Source organism: Tenrec ecaudatus, chromosome Y (assembly GCF_050624435.1).
Source record: "Tenrec ecaudatus isolate mTenEca1 chromosome Y, mTenEca1.hap1, whole genome shotgun sequence".
Classification (NCBI taxonomy): Eukaryota; Metazoa; Chordata; class Mammalia; order Afrosoricida; family Tenrecidae; genus Tenrec; species Tenrec ecaudatus.
In genome coordinates this window covers 17,544,949-17,568,563 of record NC_134549.1, presented here as the reverse complement: position 1 = coordinate 17,568,563, position 23,615 = coordinate 17,544,949, and the positions used below count along the sequence as shown (strand labels likewise).

The following is a 23,615-nucleotide window of genomic DNA, read 5'->3' as shown; positions in this document are numbered from 1 at the left end:
GTTGCACAACACCTTCTTGAGGTGCAGAACAGCAAAGATAGTCCTTTGAGAATTAAGGTATTCCTGACCAAGCCATGGTATTCTCCATGGTCTTCTACACATATGGAAGTTAGACACTGAAGAAGGAAGACCATAGTAAAACCGGTGCACTAGAATTCTGGCGCTGGAGAAGATCATTAAAAGTGCCATGGACAGCTAAAATGACAAACCAAAGTGCCTTCATAAAAGTGTGGCCAGTGTGATCCTTAGATGCATGGAGCGCAAGACTTCTCCTGAACGTACTTTGAACATATTGTCAGGAAAACCAGTCCCTGCAGAAGGGCTTCCTGCTTGTCAGAGTGGAGGGTGGATAAAAAGAGGAAAGCCCTCATGGAGATAGATTGACATGGTGGCTGCATCAATGGGCTCAGGAATAGGGACAATTGTGAGGATGGAGACGACTGGTCCGTGTTGGTTCTGTTGTGAAGAGGGTTGCTACGGTTCTGTTGTGAAGAGGGTTGCTACGGGTGGGGTGTGATTCTACAGTAACTCACACCGACATCAGTAGGTATGCTCAAGGTTTTTATTATCATGATCATTAAATATTTTGCGACTCTAATCACAATCCACACATCCATCCATTGTGTCAAGCACATTTGTGCATATGTTGCCAACATCATTTTCAAAACATTTTATTTCTACTTGAGCCGCTCATATCAGCTCCTTATTTTTCCCTCCCTCCTTTTTGAACGCGTTGTTTGTTATAAATTATTATTTTCATGTCTTACATCATCCGCTGTCCCCCTTCACCCACTTTTCTGTTGTTTCTCCCCCTGGGAGGGAGTTACAAGTCGATCCGAGTGATCGATTCCCTTTTTCTCCCCACACTTACACCTTACCCTCTTGGCATCCCTACTCTCATTATTGGTCCTACGTCTTTATAGATCCTGGATTCCCTGTGTTTCCAGCTCTGATCTTTATGAGTGTACATCCTCTGATATGGCTGGATTTCTGAGGTAGAAATGGGATCTTGATAGTCAGGGGGAGTGGGCAGAAGCCTTAAAGGACTAGAGGAAAGTTGTATGTTTCATTCATACTGCACCATGAGTGTCTTAACTTCTCCCGGCCACACCTTCTGTAAAGGTATTTCCAATTGTCTACAGATGGGCTTGGGGTTTCCACTCTGTGCTTCCTCCCCACCACCCGCTGCACCCCTACTGAAATTGGTATGATTTTGTCCTGGGTCTTAAATGCCTGTAACATAATCGCATTGACACCTCATGATCACACAGGCTGGTGTCCTTCTTACATGTGGGCATGTTTGCTTTTCAGCTAGAAGGCTGACTGTGTATCTTCAAGCCTTTACGTCTCCAAATACTATATCTTTTGATAGTCGGGCACCATCAGTTTTCTCCAACACATTTGCTTATGCACCCACTTTGTCTTCAGCGATCCTGTAGGGTATGTGAGCATCACAAGGAATTCTTAAGTTCGGCCCTCTTGCGGCAGGAAAAATGAATAGCATGGGTGCATGGCTTTGGAACATGCGTTTATTTTCTACTATTGCAAGTGGTAGGAGACAGAAATGTGGGGCAGGGCTCTCGGCACTTGATTTCTCCCGGGAAAGGAGTCAGTGGAAGGTCATGTCGCTTTTTAGCATCGGGGACACCTGCAGTCCTGAATAACTCCATGTGCCTGGGCATCCACGTCGCCAAGGTCCTGCATATGCCCAGGGAAGGGGCCTTGGGTGACAGGGATATATTTTGCTCCTGGCTTTGTTTCTTGATGTGGGTGAGCACATCTGCTACCTGCTGCTGAATCTCCTTTTCCATCACTTTCAGAAGATGGATGTGAAGCAATTAAGGCTTGACTTCAGGAAGGCTGATCACGTTAGATGCATCCTCTGACAGATACCTCCAAACTCCTTCATCATCATGGCAAACATGACCTCAAGCTCAAGAACTCAATCCAAACCGCTCTAATTTAGGAAACACTAGTCTTTCCAAATACGACATTGGGATCCCGAGGTAGAAGTCAGGATTGAGAACAGATGGCAAAGGGTTGTGGCACTAGTTGTCCATACGGATGCAGATTGCATCGCACAGGGTGCGACAGTGCCTGTAAGCAAGGTGTATTCTTTGGGGTCCATGGAGCTGCAAGGTCATCCTCAGCTGCTCCATCACCTCTGCAAGGGTATGCCACGGCAGAGTTAACTGGGGGACCATGTAGCAATTGAGGGGGACAGGAAGCTCTAGAAAGGCAAAGTTGCACCTTGGGAACGTGTGAAACAGCAGGGTCTGTAGGACAGCCATGGACAACGGGTTTCCGCAGAGTTTCAAGGTTCTGAGCTGAGAGCAGTGACCCAGAGCAGGCTGCAAGTAATTGCAGTCCGAGTCCGTGATGCCACAGTCCGCCAAATCCAGGTGGACCAGGGTGGCAGAGACTCTGTTCAGCAGAGCAGGGAGGAACTCGTAATTGGAGCCAGGCCTGCGTACACCACTCAAGTCAAGGGATTTCAGGTGGCTGGTGCAGGGACATGAGGACAGGTATGTCAAGTCCTGGTCCATAAGCAAGGAACGGCGTATGTGCAGGGTCTCCAAGGGCACCTGCAAGCATCTGAGCAGCAGGTGGAGGTGGTTACCAAAGAAGTTCACAGAGTGCAGCATGAGGGTGTGGAGCTGATGCAGACTGAGGAGCTGAGTGGTGAATTGTTGAAGTAGCTTCTGCACCTCGTCCTCATCGTTCTCCCCGGGGACGATGCAATACAGGGTGCATTCAGAGAGGAGGAGTGTATGCAGCTGGACCATCTGGGACAGGTAAGGAGCGAACCAGTTGAGGCTTTGCAGGTCCCAGCTACCAAGCAATCTCATCTCCTGGACAGAGTCTAGCTGCACTACATTGAGGATCTCCCCAAGAATGGGAAGCGGGGCAACATTCCGAACAAGCTCGAGCTTCCTGCAGCACAGGTGTGGCAGGTCCTTCGTCTGCTTGACCCTTTCGATGAGGAAGGTGAGCATTTCATTTGGGATGTCTGCCTGAAAGCAAGGTCAGTGAGCACCGTCATGCCAGCCAAGGCTGGATATTTCTCCACTGACCTACATTTGTTTTCTTTGAGGATCTGAGTCTTGGGATGGGTGGACTCTGGATCCTCTGATGACATTACAGAGGCAGTAGACTGGCGTCCAGCCCACACTTTCCAGAAGTTGGTCCGAGTGTTCATTTGTAAATCCAGCACTTTCAGTTTGCATCTCCTGTGCTTAACCTTCTGGGAAAGCAGTATAGCAAGGCCATCAAGGGCAGCCTTTAAGATGTCAGGGGGAGACTGACAATCTTCCATCAGAGCCCCCAGAGGGAGCTTGAGGAAGGGCCACACCCCAACCATGGCCTTCACTGTCTCTCTGTAATCTCCGACAACAGCTGCCACGAACAGGGGAGGGAAGAGCTCTGTGGGCAGCCACTCCAGAGAGGCAATGGCTGAGGCCTCATTCTGCAACACGCTCTGGATGGCCAGGTCCAGGAACCTGGGTGGGTTCCTGCTGCTCATGCTGATCAATCTGCTCCAAGAGCGATCCTGACCTGTGAATGAAGAGAAAGGGTCTGCTCAGTGTTCTGGGAGGGCCAATCTGTTTGTCCTAGCCCTCCACACTCTGGACTCCACTGTCATCCCCTTAGCCCCTCAGAGAGGAGCTCGCTGACCATGCTAATCTTTCCAGTAACTCACAGTGGTAGAGGCTGGTCCACGTGGGCTTAGATTTCAAACTGGATTCTTCTTCTTCTTCTGACTCAAGTTGACCCAGAGGCTGTGGAATCCAAGATGGGCAGTCTGGAGTCTGATGGCAGACAGTGAACTCAGCAGCTGGGGAGGTGAATGAAGCAAAAATAAGTAGGAAATTTGGGGGACGCTACCTCAAGTTTCAAAGACTGAGAGTGAGATGAAAGGGCCCGACATTTCAGAGCTAGGGAACACTTATCCATGGGACTGGAGGTCTCATCCTTTCAGCTCAGGGGCTCTGACAACAGATGGTTTTGCCTCTCTGGATTCATCTGCATCGCTCATTCCCTAGATCATGAATGCAGAATATTCAAACATCACAACAGAGTGAAATCATCTGGAAATAGAAATTCCACTCAAATCTTACTTTCTGAGTAAGAAGCCGGATGTCCGCATTCACTTTTTAAAAATCTCTTTTAATGGAAGACGGATGTTTCTTTCCTTTTATTAAATATGTTTAATGGGGGCTCTTACATCTCTTATCGTAAGCCACACATGCATTCATTGTGTCAAGCACATTTGCAGGGATGCTAATAGCATCGGTTTCAAAACATTTTCTTTATACTTGACCCTGTTTATATACAATGAGAGGGAAACCGATCCATGTACTTATATCTATATGTTAAGAATTAAGGTTGCAGATGGACATGGGGCCTAGATTCAAGTACTACCTCAACAAAAGTCACTTGGTCCTAATTATCTGCATTCTGTGATGCTCACCTTCCCGATACCATAACGTAAGATGAAATGTGGGCATAAGCAAAGGTGGGGAAAGCTGCCTGTCTATGAAAAGATATAGCATTTGGGGTGTTAAGGGCTTAAAGTTAAATAAGCAGCCATCTAGCTGAAGTGGTTTTCTTGATTTGACTGTTGTTGATAACTTATTGAGAATGAAATGTTCTGACTGAAGCCCTTACCTAAAAGACATTTTGTGGGAGTTCATTATCAGCAGGCAAAAGCAAAGCTGGGGCCATGAAGCTGAAGACTTGAATCAGAGGCAGAAGAATGCAAATATAACCTCAGACACATTCCACTTGAATGTCAAGAGCATATCAAAAACAGATGTGATCAAGTGAATACGATCGACAGAAAACTGAACCAGCTATAGCATGACATCAATAGTATCATGTATGAAAGAAAAATCCTTCACAAAACAGAAAAGAATGAATGACCTAGCTGGACGCAAAGGAGACTCTGAATCCTGACATTGGTAGAAGCATTGCTAAAGCCAATGGAAGAAACCATCAAGAGCTGAGCAGAACATGTAAAACAGAAGACAAATTACACTATTATAGTGAGATATGCTGCTCAAGGTGAAAATCAGCAGTGACAATAGGAGGTCAAAGAGGTGGTAAGAGGAGGCCATTCCGTGCATGTAACAGAGAAAGGAGAGGTGGGAAGGAACTGAGACCCAGTTAAAGTTTTGTCTGACATAAAAGCTGGAAAAATTAAGGCAGAGCCAATTAAATACAGATTCGTTTGGGGTTTCCTCCTGTCGACAGAAAAACTAAACATAGTCATTTCTGCCAAGATCTTTGTTAATAGCTTTGTAATAGAGAAGGGACTTTCTTTTATCCATCACGTCATCATTGAGGAGGACAAAAGACTAAGCTTTCGCTCATTTACATGTCTTAGTCTACAGAAGACCTCCCTTAAGTCTACACTCTCATTCTGCCCCTGTGCTTCAGCATCATTTACCTGTCTTTCCCAGAGCAATCTGTTCCACCTTGCTTCCAGGACACCATGAGATTCTGAGCTACTGATCTTCCCCGTGTCCTTTCAAGTTCAACATGAGAATTTGGTGGTCAGAAAATGAGTGTTGGTTCTCAAGAAGGCAGTGGGACTATTCCCTGCCTTAGGACAGGCTCGGGAGCCTTCGCAGGCAGTGGTTATGCCTTGGGCTGCTGTGACCTGCATGGTCAGCAGTTTGAATCGACCAGCAGCTTCGCAGGAAAAACACTGGGCTTTCTTGTCCCATGAAGAGTTATCGCACCAGCATTTCTAAGGGGTTGCTGAAAGTCAGCAGTGACTCCATGGCAGTGTGCTTCAGTCTGAGAGGCTGTCAGAAAGTGCTCGACATGTAAGGTCAAACCCAATGCAGACAGAGCTGAAGAACCTTCCTTAGAATTTTTTAAGCACAAGGAACTGAAGAAGACCACAAGTGCTAGAAGCAAAACAAAACAAGACAGAACAGAACGAATCGAAAGTGCGAATTTCACAATCAAAATTCTATGGTTCCCAATTTTGAAAGATGCTGTTTTGGTTAGGAGCATTTGTGTCATTCCAGATGCACAGAAATCCTATAACCTACGAAGGAAGCACTGTTCTGTCCTGTCCTCCCAAGCCACCACTGTGAAACAAACTACCACACAAATATTCGATGAAAAATGCAGGGGCCACCAAAACAAGATGAAGGAACACACAGAGTGGGTTTCCTAAAAGAAGGAGACATTCAACCATGACAAGAAGTAGCGTATGAAACAGGGATTCTAGGACAAGACCCTTTCCCTCTGTCCATCCATGGATCTGGTCTCCCACGGAGAGGCCGCTGTGTTCTCCCATCTCCTTACACCAGCCCTCCAAGATCTGCGTCCCTCCCCATCAGCTCCTCGCAACCATTCAGGTAGTTTTCATGTAACTCTCATTCAACTCACAGTTGCAGACGCTGACAAGGCTCCAATTTCAGTCTTGGCCACGGTCCTTGTTGAAGTAGATCCGGTGCATGAAGAATCCAAGAAGGCAGGTCGAACGACAGACTTCTTTGTCAAGAATGTTGAGCCTGAAAACTTCCAGAGAAGCCAGGAAAATGTTGGCAAGGTTCCGTCTCAAGTCCAGAAACCTTCAGGTCAGGTGAAGGGTCCAGGTGCAGAACAAAGCTCCAGAGCATTCAGAGAGTCCTTTTAAAGGATAAGACCACACCCACCAGGAAGCTATTGCTTCCCCCTCATTGGCTGTTCACAGTAGGTTTCATCATGGAAGTGATGGCATTTCATGAGATCTCATCAGCCGGGCTGATGCCATCAGAACGGACCAACTCCTGAGAATCCAGACCCAGCCCTGTTCACACAAGACCTCGGCCATCAGCCCTTATGCACGGGGAGGGAGAGGACACCGAAGATGGTGAGGGTTGTGTTGGAGGGTGAGGGGGATTAAGTGGGTGTTTACAGAAATGGCTTTACTGTCCCATTTCTCATACATGCAATATAGTTTTGTCATTATGGATGCTCCTCTTTGTAGCGCATTTCCTGAAGCACCAACTTTCTTCTACTGTAGCTCATCCGACTTATGAACAAACTTATGAAAAGGAGTAGAAATGCCTCCTTGTCTTCCTACTGACTGTCAATCTTTCCAGGAGTCGATGGCTTCATTAAAGCACAAGGACTGGCTGACAAATTTGAACCAGTGACCTGGTGGTGTGCTGACCAATATTTGAAGGACTGACCTCTGCAGAAGGATCCCACACACTGTCTTAAATCTCAAGTGCTCTCAGGATACAAGCATCAACCTAAGAGTTTCCATGACTGTAACTCTGTGTGGGAGTAGAAAGCCCCATCTTTCTCCCATATATAAAGTGTCTTGTCTGCTTTTGCCCCATGGGATGCTTTCCACTTTCTCTCAAGGGCTGTATGAGCTTTGTTGGTAAACAATGCTGCGTGTCTTTGAGGTGGCAGACTCTCATCTTTCTCCATTGTAGAAGCTAGTGGTTTTGGAAGCCTCCAACTATTGATTAATAGACAAGCACAGCCCACTACCTAGGCACAACTCCAAAACTGACATCCTTCCGTGCCCATTTCTGTTAGGTCGAGGGAACAGAGCCTAAAATTGAATGCACATTTTTAATAGTGTTGCTCCAGGAGAACTAAATACCACAAGAGGATAGCTTTACAAAGAGACATTTATTTTATCTTAGGCAAAATATGTTAGTGTCAGAAGCTTAGACATGGATATGAAAGATTGGATGTTGATTGTTTTGTACTGGGATGGACTGGTAACTTTCAGCATCTGTGTGCATTCCAAGGGGATTCCACGAGTGTTGGCATCCAGGTTCTTCTGAATCTATAAGGTTCCCCTGCAGGGACCCTGGGTTCCAAGGACATGCTCTGCTCCAGTCTGTTGGCCTCTCTTTTCATGTCTTGTTAATGAGAGATGTGAAGCCAGCAAGGAATGACTGGGCTAAGGGCGTAAATGTCAGATGCTTCTTGTAATCTTCAACTCCAATCACCACATTGTTAGAGCAAAGATAGCCTAATCCTCTTGAACCTAACTCCAAATAATATCATTTGCATAGTGAACATGAGGGTTTTCCAAGTGGTACAGTAAACCAGAAGCATAAGTGAGGATTAGTAAGGAAGGCAACCACATTAGCTTTCCACATGCATGATGATTTCATCGCAACTTCCCTTACTGGGAGAAAATCTTAAAGTGAGGAATCTGTAGCCTGCAGGGTCGTCTTGAGATCCTCCATTGCATCTAAAAGAGTATCCTAAGACAGAGAACTTTCCGTGTCCTCATAGCAATCCTGAGACACAAGGAGCCCTAGAAGGGAGAACTTACACAGAGCTTGTGTGCTGAAGCAGGTCCTGCAGGACAGCCATGGAGACTGGGTTTCCACCCAACTCTAAGGTGGTGAGCGCGGAGTACTGGCACAGAGCAGGCTGCAAGGCAGTGAGCTCAGAGTCATCGATTTCACAGTCAGCTAAATTCAGGTGGTTCACGGTGGCTGAGACCCTCTCTAGCAGACTTGGGAGGAATTCATGTCTTAAGGAATCCCTGAACATACCACTCATATGCGGGGACCTTAGTTGGCTGGTTCGGGGACAAAAGCCAGGCTGTCAGGCCAGAGTCCAACGCAATGCAGTGCTTTTAAAGAGAGAAACTGCGAATGTGTAGGCCAACAACTGAGCAGCTGATAGACGTGGTCATTGAGGAAGAAGACTGCTTCCAGAACGAGGTGCTGGAGTAATGCAGACTGAGGACATGAGAGGCCAGTTTTGCAAGACACTTCTCCACTTTGTCCATGGTACATGACACCAGGGGATCTGGACTTATGTGGGACTTACGTGGGAAAAATGGAGTGTGCTCTGGTGACTCATCTGGGACAGGTAAGCAGTAAACCAGTTGCGCCTCTGCAGGTCCCATCTGCAGTGGATTCCCACCTCCTGCACAGAATCCATCTGTACCCCATTTAAGATCTCCTCAATAATCGGAAGCTGTGACAGATCTCCTTCAAACGCTAACTACTGACAGAAGAGGGTAGGCAGGGTCTTTCCACAGTTGACTCTTGTAATGATAATAGTGAGCAATTCATCTGGTACTGATTCAAGAAGGCAAATGCTTTTGAGCAAATACATAGAGGCCAAACACTGAGGCTTCTCTCCTGCTACGGGATCCTTCCCTTTGAGAGTCACAGTCCTGGGCTAGGTTGTTACTGGACGCAATGGATTGGGTTTCAGACCACACTCTCCAAAACTTGGTGTCAGTGTTCAGGCATATATCCACAACTCAGAGTTCACATCCCCTGCGTGGAATCATCTGGGAAGCAGGATATCAAAATATCCTGTTGAGAATGCCAAGACTTCATGAGAGCCCCTACGGGAGCAGGATCAAAACCAAGACCCTACCGTGGCCTTCGCTGCGTGTCTGTGTCCACCGACCACAGCTGCATGACAGTGGTGGGAAGAGTTCGTGAGTAGCGACCCCAGGACGGCCATGGCTGAGGCCTCATCCTGCCACACACTCTGGATGGCCAGGTTCAGGAGCCTGGGTGGGTTCCTGCTGCTTCTGCTGATCAATCTGCTCCAAGAGCAATCCTGACTTGTGAATGGTACGAGTTGTCCTTGCCCTCCAAAACTGGATCATGGCACCCAGAGCTCCTCAGAAGGGAGCTTTCTGGCTTTGTTACTCCTCTTATCAACTCACAGTGGGAGAGACTCGCAAGACCCATGTGAGGCTTACATTTCAGTCTAGATACTTCCTCTGTCTATGTTGGTCCTAAGGTTTTGGAATCCAATATGGGCAGACAGATGGTGGACAGTGACCTCAGCAGCTGGTGAGGTGGATAAATCAAAGATCAGTAGGAAATGTGGTCATTGCACATTGAATCGAACCATCCCAAGGCTTACTCTACAGGAAAGGTAAACTCAAGAGGCATAATGGTGCATTCAACAAATGGAAACTTGGAGATCTGTATTGAACTACAATGCTCTCTGTGATGGATATCTATGGAATTACAAGAAAGTCTTGTCAATACAATGATGAGTAAAATTTCCTCACGATTCACTAATGAAGAAGCTGAAGTAGTTTTCCAATCACTTCAGTATGAAATTGACCCATCATGTAGTCAAGAGGCATAGATAATTATTGGTAATTGGAGTGAGAAATTAGGAAACAATGAGGTAGGGGAAACAGTTGGAAAATATGGTCTTGGTGATAGAAGGATTCGGGAAATCACAAGGTAAAATTTGCAAGTATACTTTAGACAAACATTAGCCACATTAAAGCCATCTTGTTGACTGATGGATAACCTGCCTCCTTCCCCCAACCCCCATGTCAGCGAGTCCCAGTAGTCATTTATTTTTATTTATTTTTAAATATGCTCCTATGTAATCAGAATCAGAACATTTTAATTAATATCCTTGTTCCCTTGAATGTTTTAACCATGATGGTACTATTTTTATTTTATTAACCAGGATGTTGTTATCAATGCTATACCCTGCAACATTCACTAACTCTAAAGAATAACAGCATTAATTTTGCTGGCTGATTTGTTGCAGTTGGTGCCTTGTGTACTCTTGCTGGGTGGTCTGCAGGCCAGCAGCACCATGTAAGGCCATAGGCAGCCCACCAGGGGGATGGTGCCCCTGATTTAGTGGATCTGCTTGTGGTTGAAGAGGAGCCCGTCCGCCACAAAAGGGAAGCCTGTGGCCAGAACCTCACACAGCCTCTTGGGGAGCACTCGAAGTTCTGGAGCCCCACAAATTTAAAAGGATTGAGCTTTGTTTGCTCTCCCAGGTCGCCTTCCTCGGCTAACTACACATGCATCCAGTAGAACCAGAAATCAGTGGGGCAGTCATAAACGGGAATGTCCCTGACAGTACATCAGGTCCAGAACATAGTAGGTCTGGTGCACCTCGCTGTGAATGCACTCCACAATGGTGTCTTCGGTAGCTGTCCATGAGCTCTGCCTGCTGCCTCCCGGCAGGAGGGAAGGAAACCTGTCCACGCAGTAACTGTTCTTGGTGTAGGCGCTGGTGCAACCCCTGGAGGCCACAATGAGCGCTCTTTTTCCAATGGGGCACAAGACCGCAATCCACTCCTGCCCCAAGTCCGCGGGGACATCAATCAGCCACTCAGAGATCATCAACTGATTGGCATAGCGCTTGGGGAGTTTCTCGTCAATATCAACATCCATGTCTTCATCATCTTTCCTGTGTTCATCCTCCTCACTCTCCACTCTGGTCCAGTCATCTGCAGCCAGCCTTCTGGTGTGGTTCACAGAGGCCAGTCGCTTGCATTTCTGCAGTTCCAATAACGACGGTGCAGCTCATCCTGCTGCAAGGAACTGCACTTGGGCTTGTACTGGGACAGGCGTGGGTGTGTGGCTGCATGGCCCTTCAAATCTCAGGACACAGAGAATCTGCTAGCCAGGGCTGGACTCAGCTGTTCCATCTTTCCAACAACCTTTATGGACCAAATGGCAGGTATGCACGACTGACTTCTGCCTGTGCAATCTTCAGAAATCAAATCCACTACAGAAGTTGGACAAGTGTTTCAGTACAAAAGAGACCCTAACACCAAAGATAAGTTAAGGACAAAGTGCCTTCATTTATGAAAGACACAAAGACGCAGACACATTAGGGATGCCAAGCCATGAAGTTTTGGTTCTTCAGACCACTCAAAGACAGGATTTTACTTCACTAAGTCCTGGAATACTGGAAGGTGTACAAATTCATGAGTAATTGTAAGACCATTAATCACAATAAGAGGGGGATTATGGAAGCCAGAGGAGGACCAAGATTGGGACACATAGTTTATGTTCTAAAGAGTTTAGAAGATTGTTGATTTCAAATGAGGCATCTGAGCAAGATGCTAAGGTAGGACTCCTGATTATGCAACCGACAGTCCTGTCCATCAAGGACACGCCCAGGGAGCCCTAAAACACTGCTTCTCCCTGGACCATCTTTAGAAGCATGCAAGTAATGCAATTTCCAATGCACCCTACCAGAGGGCAAGATGAACAACTTCATTGTTACATGATCTCAAGACATTTCCGGAAGTGGTTTTTGATTTGGGGTTTTTGTTTTGTTTTGGGCATTGGAAAGTTATGTGTAACATCCAAAAAACTTAGTGCTGAGACTTAAGCCCTAATTTAAGAGATTTTGGAGGAGGTCATTATGTGCAGTCAAAAATGAAGCTGGGGCCATGAAGCTGAAGAAATGAATCAACTACGTGAGAGCACAAATATAACCTGAGATCCATCCCACATGAATGGCAAGGCCATCTCAAGAACAGATAGGATTGAGTGAACACTAGCAACAGGAAACTGGACCAGCTGTGTGATGACATCAATAACATCTTGTATGAAGAAAGAAAAGTCCTCCACAAGACACAAAAGGTAGAATGACCAAAGTGGACATCTAAGAGACTCTGAATCCTGCCATTGGTAGAAATGTAACTAAAGCAAATGGAAGAAATGATGAAATAATGCTGAACAGAACATTTCAAAGAGCAACTTCAGGAGAAAAATTAAAATATTAACATGAAACATGATGCCCAAGGGGGAAATCCTTCAAGTTATAATAGTGAGAACATCGAGAATGTCATTCGGTAGATGTGGCACAGAAAAGAGAGGTGGGAATAGGCTCACACCCCAAGAAAGCTTGGCCTGACTTTATCCAAAGAAGCATAGTCAGACAGGCATTTTCTGCACAGCTTTCAGTTAATCGCTTTGTAATCAAGAGGGTCTTATTCATCCACCAGGTGAAAATTGACCAGAGAAGACTAAGCTATCTCTGGTTTACATGTCTAGGACATGTTTGTCTACCCTCCTTAAATTTTCTGTTTTTAGGGTTTGTGGTGGGATTGTGAGAGGGTTGAATAGTAAGGCTTCAACTTACTCTTCAGACACATGAGAGCTTCGGCAGCAGTGCTGTGGGTCCACAAAAAAGACAGCCACTGAAACGCCTTGATAATTTAGAAGAGTTGTTATTCAGTTGTCACCCGACATCGAGAATCTAAAAACAATTCTAGGATTGAAGTCTTGAGTGGATATTTAAGTCCATCATTAAAAGCAAACACTCACTTAGAATCTGTCTATAATAATTAAGCAAGCACAAGGTTTGCACTAAAGTGCATTCTCTCAAACAAAGAGTAAAAGGAGCTTCTTGCCACTGTCAATGCAGATGAATGGAAACCACACAGGACAGAGTAAACCACCCCTGTGGGATTCCACGACTGTAATTCTGAATGGGAGAAGAAAGCCCCATCATTCTCCGCTATTTAAAATACAGGTATCACTGAATGGGCCATTCCATTTCAACTCAGTGGACGGGATCACCTACTTGGGGACCACTATTATATGTCTTTATGGGAGCAGGTTCTCATCACTCTGAACTGGAAACAGCGGTGGTTCTGAAAACTCCAACAGTTGATTAATAGATGAATAACTCCACACTGGAGCCCATCCCCCAAACTGACACCCTTCTTTACCTGCCACACTACAGAGAATCATGATCTCAGCAAGATGATACATTTAAAAAGAGGACCTGATGCAAAGGGCTTAAGTGGAGAGCAAATGCTTTGAGAATGATTGGGGCAGGGAACGTGCGGATGTGCTTTATACAATTGATGTATGTATATGTATGGATTGTGATAAGAGTTGTATGAGCCCCTAATAAAATGTGGGGGAATAAAAGAAAATGATTACAGCAAAGAATGTACAGATGTGCTTTATACAATTGATGTATGTATATATATGGATTGTGATAAGAGTTGTATGAGCCGCTAATAAAATGTATTTTAAAAAGATGATACATTTAATGAACCATCGCACAAAAGCAAGCTATTAAGATGTATCAAGTCCCTGAATAGGTACTGAAGTGTGAAGGAGATAAAGGGTAAGCACAACACCCTGATTAGCCTGGGTAGAGCAAATATATTTATATGTTCATAATGCAATATTGAATGCACTCAATTCACATAGGCCTCAAAGAAAGACAAGTTTGGAATGCCACACCTCAACCTCTAGGACCTTCCCCACTTAGCACCTCAGAACTATTTAGAGAATTTTCCTGTTACTCCCGATTTCAAATCACCATTGGAAAGGTTGACAAGGCTAAGATTTTAATCTTGACTCTTATCTTTGATCAAGTATTTCCAGTGGGTGATGAATCCAAGATGGCAGGTCAAAGGACAAACTTCTTCCCAAGGGTGTTGAGACCAACAATTTCCATAGATACAGAGATAATGGCATGATTCTCTCTCAAGTTTCCAAACCTTCAGGACAGAGGAAGGGTCCAGGTCCAGAACAAAGCTAGAGAGCTTTCAGAGTCATTTTAATTCATAAAACCACACCCACAAGATAGCTAGCTTCCCCATCATTGGCTGTTCACAGTAGGTCTCAGCAGGGAAGTGATGGTATTTTTGGTCATTTTATCCACCAGGCTGATGCCATCCTAACAGAACACACCCTTAGCGTCCAGACCCAGCCCTGTTGAGATAAACTGTCAGCCATCAAACCTCACCCGCTGTGATTGATAGAACATAGAACATTTTGAGGAGGTGTGTCAGCAGATGAGAGTGGATTAAGCAATTGGTTACAGAAATGGCTCTAGTCCACAGATTGTCACATATGCAAAATAATACCCTTATGAATATTCATTGGTGTAACTCATTTCCCATAGCACAAACACACTTGTACTGTCTCTTCCAACATAGAGCCAACTTATGGGAAAGAGTAAAAGTGCCTCCTTGGCTGCCTACAGACTGTTGATCTCTCCAGGGGTAGATGACCTCATCAAGCCCCACAGATTGCCTGGTAGGTTTGAATGAGTACCCTGGTGGCAATCAGCCCAATGCTTTACCAAGCATGCCACATCAATTGCATTTATCTGGAGCACTGCAGGGATGATTGGATCACATTGGGCATGTTTAAAGCATGGACCTCTTGAGAAGAGCACAGTATATTCTCTTCTCAACGGCTCTTATGTAAGAAGCATTAGCAATTAGGGTTTATAAAACAAGGAAACATCATTGTCTTACTATTTAGGTAGGTGGAATCCAACTTCAGGACCTCACCTGGAAGATAAGGTTCTCTCCCCGTGGGTTCTGAGGTACCTTCCTTATATCCTTGCAACATCTGTGGGATGCTAGATCCTGGCCAGACTTTCTCCCATCTGCATCAGGAAGTGCTTCAAGTTTGGCTGCCTTCCAGCTAGTTGGGTTGCATCATTTGCATTTGGCAGGATGTGTGCTTGTTCTTCCAATCCTAAACTTCCACTCCAAACAGAGATGCTTACATACCTTCCACACTGATGAGATTCTTGACCTCAGCAAGCTGACACAGATCTTGTACCCTTGCACATAGGCAAGTTATAAAGACGTATCAAGGACCCTCAATGGGTATGGAGGTGTGAAAGATAGAGGGCAGTGGTTCTCAACCGTCCTAATGCGCGACCCTTTAATAGAGTTCCTCATGTTGAGGTGACCCGCCCAACCATAAGATTATTTCCCTTGCTACTTCATAACTGTCATTTTGCTATTGATATGAATCGGACGACCTCTACGAAAGGATCCTTTGAGACCCCAAGGGGTCAAGACTCACAGGTTGAGAACCTATGAATTATAGAAGGTAAGCAATACACTCTAATTTTTTGTATTGTTTCTATTGAGCAGAGCAAGTAAATACATAGGTGAATAATACAACATAGAACACATTCACTTCACCCAAAATGGAAACATGACCGTGTTGTGTTTCACAGGCCCATTGTACCAGAAATAATTGCAATACATGTAAGGGTTTCACAAACATAAATCCATTCTTTACTAATATCCCTTGTAGAAGGATAAACTTACGGGACTCCCTGTAGGAGATGACTGTATCTCTTTGTCACCATTGTACATTTTTAGTCCTGGCTGTCCACCTCCTATGAGTTGAGCCCAAGATGTTTCCAGACAGTCTGAGACTTCTCACATGAACCATCTGGTCCAAACAAGAGGCAAATCAGTGCAGGCTGAGCAGTTCCAGCTGCAAAACACTGCCACACTGTGGACACTGTCTTGTTGCACCCGTTTGAAGATATCCTCAAAAAGAGCAAGTTAAGGTGAAGCGTCAATAGACCCTGCTGCCTCCAACGCAGAAACTGTGCATGATAACAAAGAAGGGATAGCCATGAGAAGGGGCATTCCCAAATACTTCGTCGTTGAATGGTTAAGTGGATCAAGAGAAAGTTGTGGCAACAAAACAAGGAAACAGTGCTCAATTTCTATTGAGGAGGTATGCCAAACGGACAAGTATATATACTTTTATTTGTGTTTTTAATATTATAACATAATATTATCTATATATAAAGTATAACCAGATTGCTCCTTACAGATGTGGATGATGGGACGTCAAGCTACATATTTTGGACCTGTTTTGTGGAGAGATCAGTTCCTGGAAAAGGACAGAGAGACAAAAGCAGGCCATTGACGTGATGGATTCACAGAGTAGCTGCAACGAAGGCCTCACACTTACACACGGTTGTGAGGATGGCGCAGAGTGTGCAGTCTTTCCATCTCTCCTGCGCGGGTCCCTGTGCGTCGGAGCCAACTGAATGACGCTGAAGAAAACAATGTCTGCCATAATCGAATTCACGTGGTTTCCTGTGAGATAACATGACTGTTCACATCACGCTCTTTTTCAGCGGGAAATCTTGGCATGGGAAAGGCTAGATTAGGTGCGTCCTTGTCTTCTGATCCCAAGGAATTCAGTCGGGCTTGGTTAATCTGCAGATGATTTCAGTCTTTCTTTCTTTTCTCTTAAAGTGTCGTCCAGACTGTGTGCTCAGGATCTAGGCTCTAACAAAGATAAGATGTTGGAGAAGATTTTTATCAACAGTCAAACTTTTTTAGCATTATTGGTTTTACCAGTTTCATTTTCACTGCATCGAAAATGGGATACGATTCAATAAGATCAAGGAAGAGCTGTACCTCTGCCTTCAAATTCAATTCTAGAACATTTTCTACAGACCCTGTAGTAGTTGCTCGTGTACTTTTCTTGTTGGTTTCTCCAAATGAAGTAATTATATACAAAACAGAACACTCCCATTCCACAAATTCAGCGCCAGGTCCCCGGGTCACAAAATATGGGAGGTGGGGCACCAGGTCCCACAAAATATGGGAGGTGGGGCACCAGGATGCTTGCTAGGTCCCAATTCTGGGAGCTCTGGCCCAGCTAGCATGGTTGGACTTGTGGTGGAGGCTCAGGGATGGGCCTCTGGCGCGACTGTCCTCAATCTCGGGATAGCTGCCTACCCGCTCCAAGCAGGGACGGGAATTGGCACCTCAGGGCCAGTGGTAGGCTGCTATCCTCACCCATCTTTGTTAAAACTACCAGGCGAGGCAGCTGACACCTTGTGCTGTCCAGACTCCCCAGGCTCAGCTCATAGCTCTCTTACCTCTTTGCATTTGGCAGCTGGTTCAGGATGGCGGGAGGCACCGGCCCGGTGACTGCCCCTAGTCGATGCTTCTTTACTTCCTCCATCAGGGCCGCCACCTCCTTCTGGTCTCCCTCCTGCTTCTGCCTCTGCTGCTCCTCTGTCAGGTTGCTGCATCACGACCTCGAAATCCACGTGGGCCTGCCGCTGGTCCAGCCGCTGCAGGATCTCCCGCACCTCCATCTCCAATTGGGAGTCCTCGGTGCGCCTCCCCATCACCTTCACGGGGTGCTCCGGCTCCTTTGGCACCCTCTCTTCCTGATGCGTCTCAGCCTGCAAGTTACACGAGGCTCCAGCTGCAGGGCGTCGTCTGTGCTCTCGGGGTCTGTCTTGAAGGTCAACTCCTCCCCACAGTGCTTGCACTTGATGTAGAAGCAGGAGATCGTCAGGCCCGCGTAGTCCTCATGGTTCACCGTCTCTTTGCGCGCACTGACCTTCGTGCCCTTGTAGACATACTCTCCGCACGTCTTACATTTCATGTGGAAGGGGATCCTCAGTTGCACCTTATACAGCTGGTACTTGGGCATCATGAGCTTGGAGATCTTCTTGGGGTGCTCTGCTCCTGTCTGTTGGCCTCTCTTTTCATGTCTTGTAGATGAGAGATGTGAAGCCAGCAAGGAATGACTGGGCTAAGGGCGTAAATGTCAGATGCTTCTTGTAATCTTCAACTCCAATCACCACATTGTTAGAGCAAAGATAGCCTAATCCTCTTGAACCTAACTCCAAATAATATCATTTGCATAGTGAACATGAGGGTTTTCCAAGTGGTACAGTAAACCAGAAGCATAAGTGAGGATTAGTAAGGAAGGCAACCACATTAGCTTTCCACATGCATGATGATTTCATCCCAACTTCCCTTACTGGGAGAAAATCTTAAAGTGAGGAATCTGTAGACTGCAGGGTCGTCTTGAGATCCTCCATTGCATCTAAAAGAGTATCCTAAGACAGAGAACTTTCCGTGTCCTCATAGCAATCCTGAGGCACAAGGAGCCCCAGAAGGGAGAACTTACACAGAGCTTGTGTGCTGAAGCAGGTCCTGCAAGACCGCCATGGAGACTGGGTTTCCACCCAACTCTAAGATGGTGAGCGCGGAGTACTGGCACAGAGCAGGCTGCAAGGCAGTGAGCTCAGAGTCATCGATGTCACAGTCAGCTAAATTCAGGTGGTTCACGGTGGCTGAGACCCTCTCTAGCAGACTTGGGAGGAATTCATGTCTTAAGGATACCCTGAACACACCACTCATATGCGGGGACCTTAGTTGGCTGGTTTGGGGACAAAAGCACAGGCGGTCAGGCCAGAGTCCAAAGCAATGCAGTGCTTTTAAAGAGAGAAACTGCGAATGTGTAGGTCAACAACTGAGCAGCTGATAGACGTGGTCATTGAGGAAGAAGACTGCTTCCAGAACGAGGTGCTGGAGTAATGCAGACTGACGATATGAGAGGCCAGTTTTGCAAGACACTTCTCCACTTTGTTCATGGTACATGACACCAGGGGATCTGGACATATGTGGGACTTACTTGGGAAACATGGAGTGTGCTCTGGTGACCCATCTGGGACAGGTAAGCAGTAAACCAGTTGCGCCTCTGCAGGTCCCATCTGCAGTGGATTCCCACCTCCTGCACAGAATCCATTTGTACCCCATTTAAGATTTCCTCAATAATCAGAAGCTGTGACAGATCTCCTTCAAATGCTAACTCCTGACAGCAGAGGGGTGGCAGGGTCTTTCCACAGTTGACTCTTGTAATGATAATAGTGAACAATTCATCTGGAACTGATTCAAGAAGGCAAACGCTTTTGAGCAAATACATAGAGGCCAAACACTGAGGCTTCTCTCCTGCTACGGGATCCTTCCCTTTGAGAGTCACAGTCCTGGGCTGGGTTGTCACTGGACGCAATGGATTGGGTTTCAGACCACACTCTCCAAAACTTGGTGTCAGTGTTCAGGCATATATCCACAGCTCCGAGTTCACATCCCCTGCGTGGAATCATCTGGGAAGCAGGATATCAAAATATCCTGTTGAGAATGCCAAGATTTCATTAGAGCCCCTACAGGAGCAGGATAAAAAGCCAAGACAGTACCGTGGCTTTCGCTGCGTATCTATGTCCACCGACCACAGCTGCATGACAGTGGTGGGAAGAGTTCGTGAGTAGCGACTCCAGGACAGCGATGGCTGAGGCCTTATTATGAAACACACTCTGGATGCTCAGGTCCAGGAGCCTGGGTGGGTTCCTGCTGCTTATGCTGATCAATCTGCTCCAAGAGCAATCCTGACTTGTGAATGGTACGAGACGTCTGCTCAAACTTCTGGGAGAGCTACACTGGTTGTCCTTGCCCTCCAAAACTGGATCATGGCACCCAGAGCTCCTCAGAAGGGAGCTTTCTGGCTTTGTTACTCCTCTTATCAACTCACAGTGGGAGAGGCTCTCAAGATCCATGTGAGGCTTACATTTCAGTCTAGATACTTCCTCTGTCTATGTTGATCCTAAGGTTTTGGAATCCAATATGGGCAGGCCGATGGTGGACAGTGACCTCAGCAGCTGGTGAAGTGGATAAATCAAAGATCAGTAGGAAATGTGGTCATTGCACATTGAATCAAACCATCCCAAGGCTTACTCTACAGGAAAAGCAAACTCAAGAGGCATAATGGTGCGTTCAACAAATGGAAACTTGGAGATCTGTATTGAACTACAATGCTCTCTGTGATGGATATCTATGGGAGTACAAGAAAGTCTAGTCAACACAATGATGAGTAAAATTTCCTCCCGAATCACTAATGAAGACGCTGAAGTAGTTTTCCAATCACTTCAGTATGAAATTGACCCAACATGTAGTCAAGCCACATAGATAATAATTGGTAATTGGAGTGAGAAATTAGGAAACAATGAGGTAGGGAAAACAGTTGGAAAATATGGTCGTGGTGACAGAAGGATTCGGGAAATCACAAGGTAAAATTTGCAAGTATACTTTAGACAAACATTGGTCACATTAAGGCAATCTTGTTGACTGATGAATAACCTGACTCCTTTCCCCTTCCATGTCAGAGAGTCCCAGTAGTCATTTATTTTAAAATATGCTCCTATGTAATCAAAATCAGAACATTTTAATTAATATCATTATTCCCGTGAATGTTTTAACCACGATTGTACTATTTTTATTTTATTGACCAGGATGTTGTTATCAAAGCTATACCCTGCAACATTCACTAACTCTAAAGAATAACAGCATTAATTTTGCTGGCTGATTTGCAGCAGCTGGTGCCTTGTGTACTCTTGCTGGGTGGTCTGCAGGCCAGCAGCACCATGTAAGGCCATAGCCAGCCCACCAGGGGGATGCTGCCCGGGTTGTAGTGCATCTGCTTGTGGTAGAGGAGGAGCCCGTCCACCTCAAAAGGGAAGCCTGTGGCCAGCACCTCACACAGCCTCTTGGGGTGCACTGGAACTTCTGGGCCCCACAAACTAAAAAGGATTGAGCTTTGTTTGCTCTCCCAGGTAGCCTTCCTCAGCTAACTTCGCATGCATCCAGTAGAACCAGAAATTAGTGGGGCAGTCATAAATGGGATGTCCCCGCTAACACATCAGGTCCAGAACGTAGTAGGTCTGGTGCACCTCACTGTGAATGCACTGCACAATGGTGTCCATGACTTCTGCCTGCTGCCTCCCGGCAGGAGGGAAGGAAGCCTGTCCACGCAGTAACCGCTCTTGGTGTAGGCGCTGGTGCAACCCCTGGAGGCCACAATGAGCGCTCTTTTTCCAATGGGGCACTGACGCAAATCCACTTCTGCCCCATGTCCGCGGGGACATCAATCAGCCACTCAGAGAGCATCAACTGATTGGCATAGCACTTGGGGAGTTTCTCATCAATATCAACATCCATGTCTTCATCATCTTTCCTGTGTTCCTCCTCATCACTCTCCACTACGGTCCAGTCATCTTCAGCCAGCCTTCTGGTGTGGTTCACAGAGGCGAGTCGCTTGTATTTCTGCAGTTCCAATAATGATGGTGCAGCTCATCCTGCTCCAAGGAACTGCACTTGGGCTTGTACTGGGACAGGCGGGGTGTGAGGCTGCACGGCCATTCAAATCTCGGGACACAGAGAATCTGCTAGCCAGGGCTGGACTCAGCTCTTCCATCGTTCCATCAAACTTTTTGAACAAAATAAATGGCAGCTATGCACGACTGACTTCTGCCTATACAATCCACGGAAATCAAATCCACTACAGAAGTTGCACAAGTGTTTCACTACAAAAGGGACCCTAACACCAAAGATAAGGTAAGGACAAAGTGCCTTCGTTTATGAAGGACACAAAGATGCAGACACATTAGGGTCGCCATTCCCATGAAGTCCTCATACCATCAGACCATTCAAAGACGGGATTTTACTTCACTAAGTCCTATGTTCTAAAGAGTTTAGAACATTGGCACTTTCAAGTGAGGCATCAGAGCAAGATCCTAGGGTAGGACTCCTGATTCTGCAACCGACAGTCCTGTCCATCAAAGACACGCCCAGGAAATCCCTAAAACACAGCTCCTCCCTGGACCATCTTTAGACGCATGCAGGTAATGCAATTTCCAGTGTACCCTACCTGAGGGCAAGAAGAACTACTTCATTGTTACATGATCTCAAGGTATCTGGAAGTGGTTTTTGGTTTGGGGTTTGTTTTTGGCATTTGAAAGTTAGGTATAACATCCAAAAAGTTAATGTTGAGACTTAAGCCCTAACTTAAAAGATTTTTGGAGGAGGTCATTATGTGCAGTGAAAAATGAGGCTGGGGCCATGAAGATGAAGAAATAAATCAACTACGTGAGAGTACAAATATAACCTGAGATCCATCCCACATGAATGTCAAAGGCATCTCAAGAACAGATAGGATTGAGTGAACACTAGCAACAGGAAACTGGACCAGCTGTGTGATCACATCAATAACATCATGTATGAAGAAAGAAAGAAAAGTCCTCCACAAGACACAAAAGGTAGAATGACCAAAGTGGACATCTAAGAGACTCTGAATCCCGCCATTGGTAGAAATGTAACTAAAGCAAATGGAAGAAATGATAAAAGAATGCTGAACAGAACATTTCAAAGAGCAACTTCAGGAGAAAAATTAAAATATTAACATGAAACATGATGACCAAGGGGGAATACTTCAAGTTATAGTAGGGAGAACATCGAAAATGTCATTCTGTAGATGTGGCACAGAAAAGAGAGGTGGGAATAGGCTCACACCCCAAGAAAGCTTTGCCTGATTTTATCCAAAGAAACATAGTCAGACAGGCATTTTCTACACAGCTTTCAGTTAATAGCTTTGTAATCAAGAGGGTCTTATTCATCCACCAGGTGAGAGTTGACCACAGAAGACTAAGCTATCTCTGGTTTACATGTCTAGGACATGTTTGTCTACCCTCGTTAAAATTTCTGTTTTAAGGGTTTGTGGTGGGAGTGTGAGAGGGTTGAATAGTAAGGCTTCAACTTACTCTTCAGACACGAGAGTCTCGGCAGCAGTGCTGTGGGTCCACAAAAAAGACAGCCACTGAAACGCCTTGATAATTTAGAAGAGTTTTTATTCAGTTTTCACCCGACATCGAGAATCTAAAAGCAATTCCAGGATTGAAGTCTTGAGTGGATATTTAAGTCCATCATTAAAAGCAAACACTCACTTAGATTCTGTCTATAATAATTAAGCAAGCACAAGGTTTGCACTAAAGTGCATTCTCTCAAACAAAGAGTAAAAGGAGCTTCTTGCCACTGTCAATGCAGATGAGTAGAAACCACACAGGACAGAGTAAACCACCCCTGTGGGATTCCACGACTGTAATTCTGAATGGGAGAAGAAAGCCCCATCTTTCTCCGCTATTTAAAATCCAGGTATCACTGAATGGGCCATTCCATTTCACCTCAGTGGACGGGAGCAGCTACTTGGGGACCACTATTATATGTCTTTATGGGAGCAGGCTCTCATCACTCTGAGTTGGAAACAGTGGTGGTTCTGAAACCTCCAACAGTTGATTAATAGATGAATAACTCCACACTGAGGCCCATCCCCCAAATTGACACCCTTCTTTACCTGCCACACTACAGAGAATCATGATCTCAGCAAGATGATACATTTAATGAACCATTGCACAACAGCAAGCTATTAAGATGCATCAAGTCCCTGAATATGTACTGAGGT

The 23,615-nt window shown here is 45.7% G+C and overlaps 3 pseudogenes; all 3 read right to left on the bottom strand.

Annotated features, from left to right (window-relative positions):
* Window positions 1-10,481: 10,481 nt before the first annotated feature.
* Window positions 10,482-11,419, bottom strand: LOC142435647 (snurportin-1 pseudogene; annotated as a pseudogene).
* Window positions 11,420-17,402: 5,983 nt separating this feature from the next.
* On the bottom strand, window positions 17,403-18,496 carry LOC142435646 (splicing factor YJU2 pseudogene; annotated as a pseudogene).
* A 2,158-nt stretch (window positions 18,497-20,654) lies between these two features.
* LOC142435645 (snurportin-1 pseudogene) lies at window positions 20,655-21,575 on the bottom strand (annotated as a pseudogene).
* Between the last annotated feature and the right edge of the window lie 2,040 nt (window positions 21,576-23,615).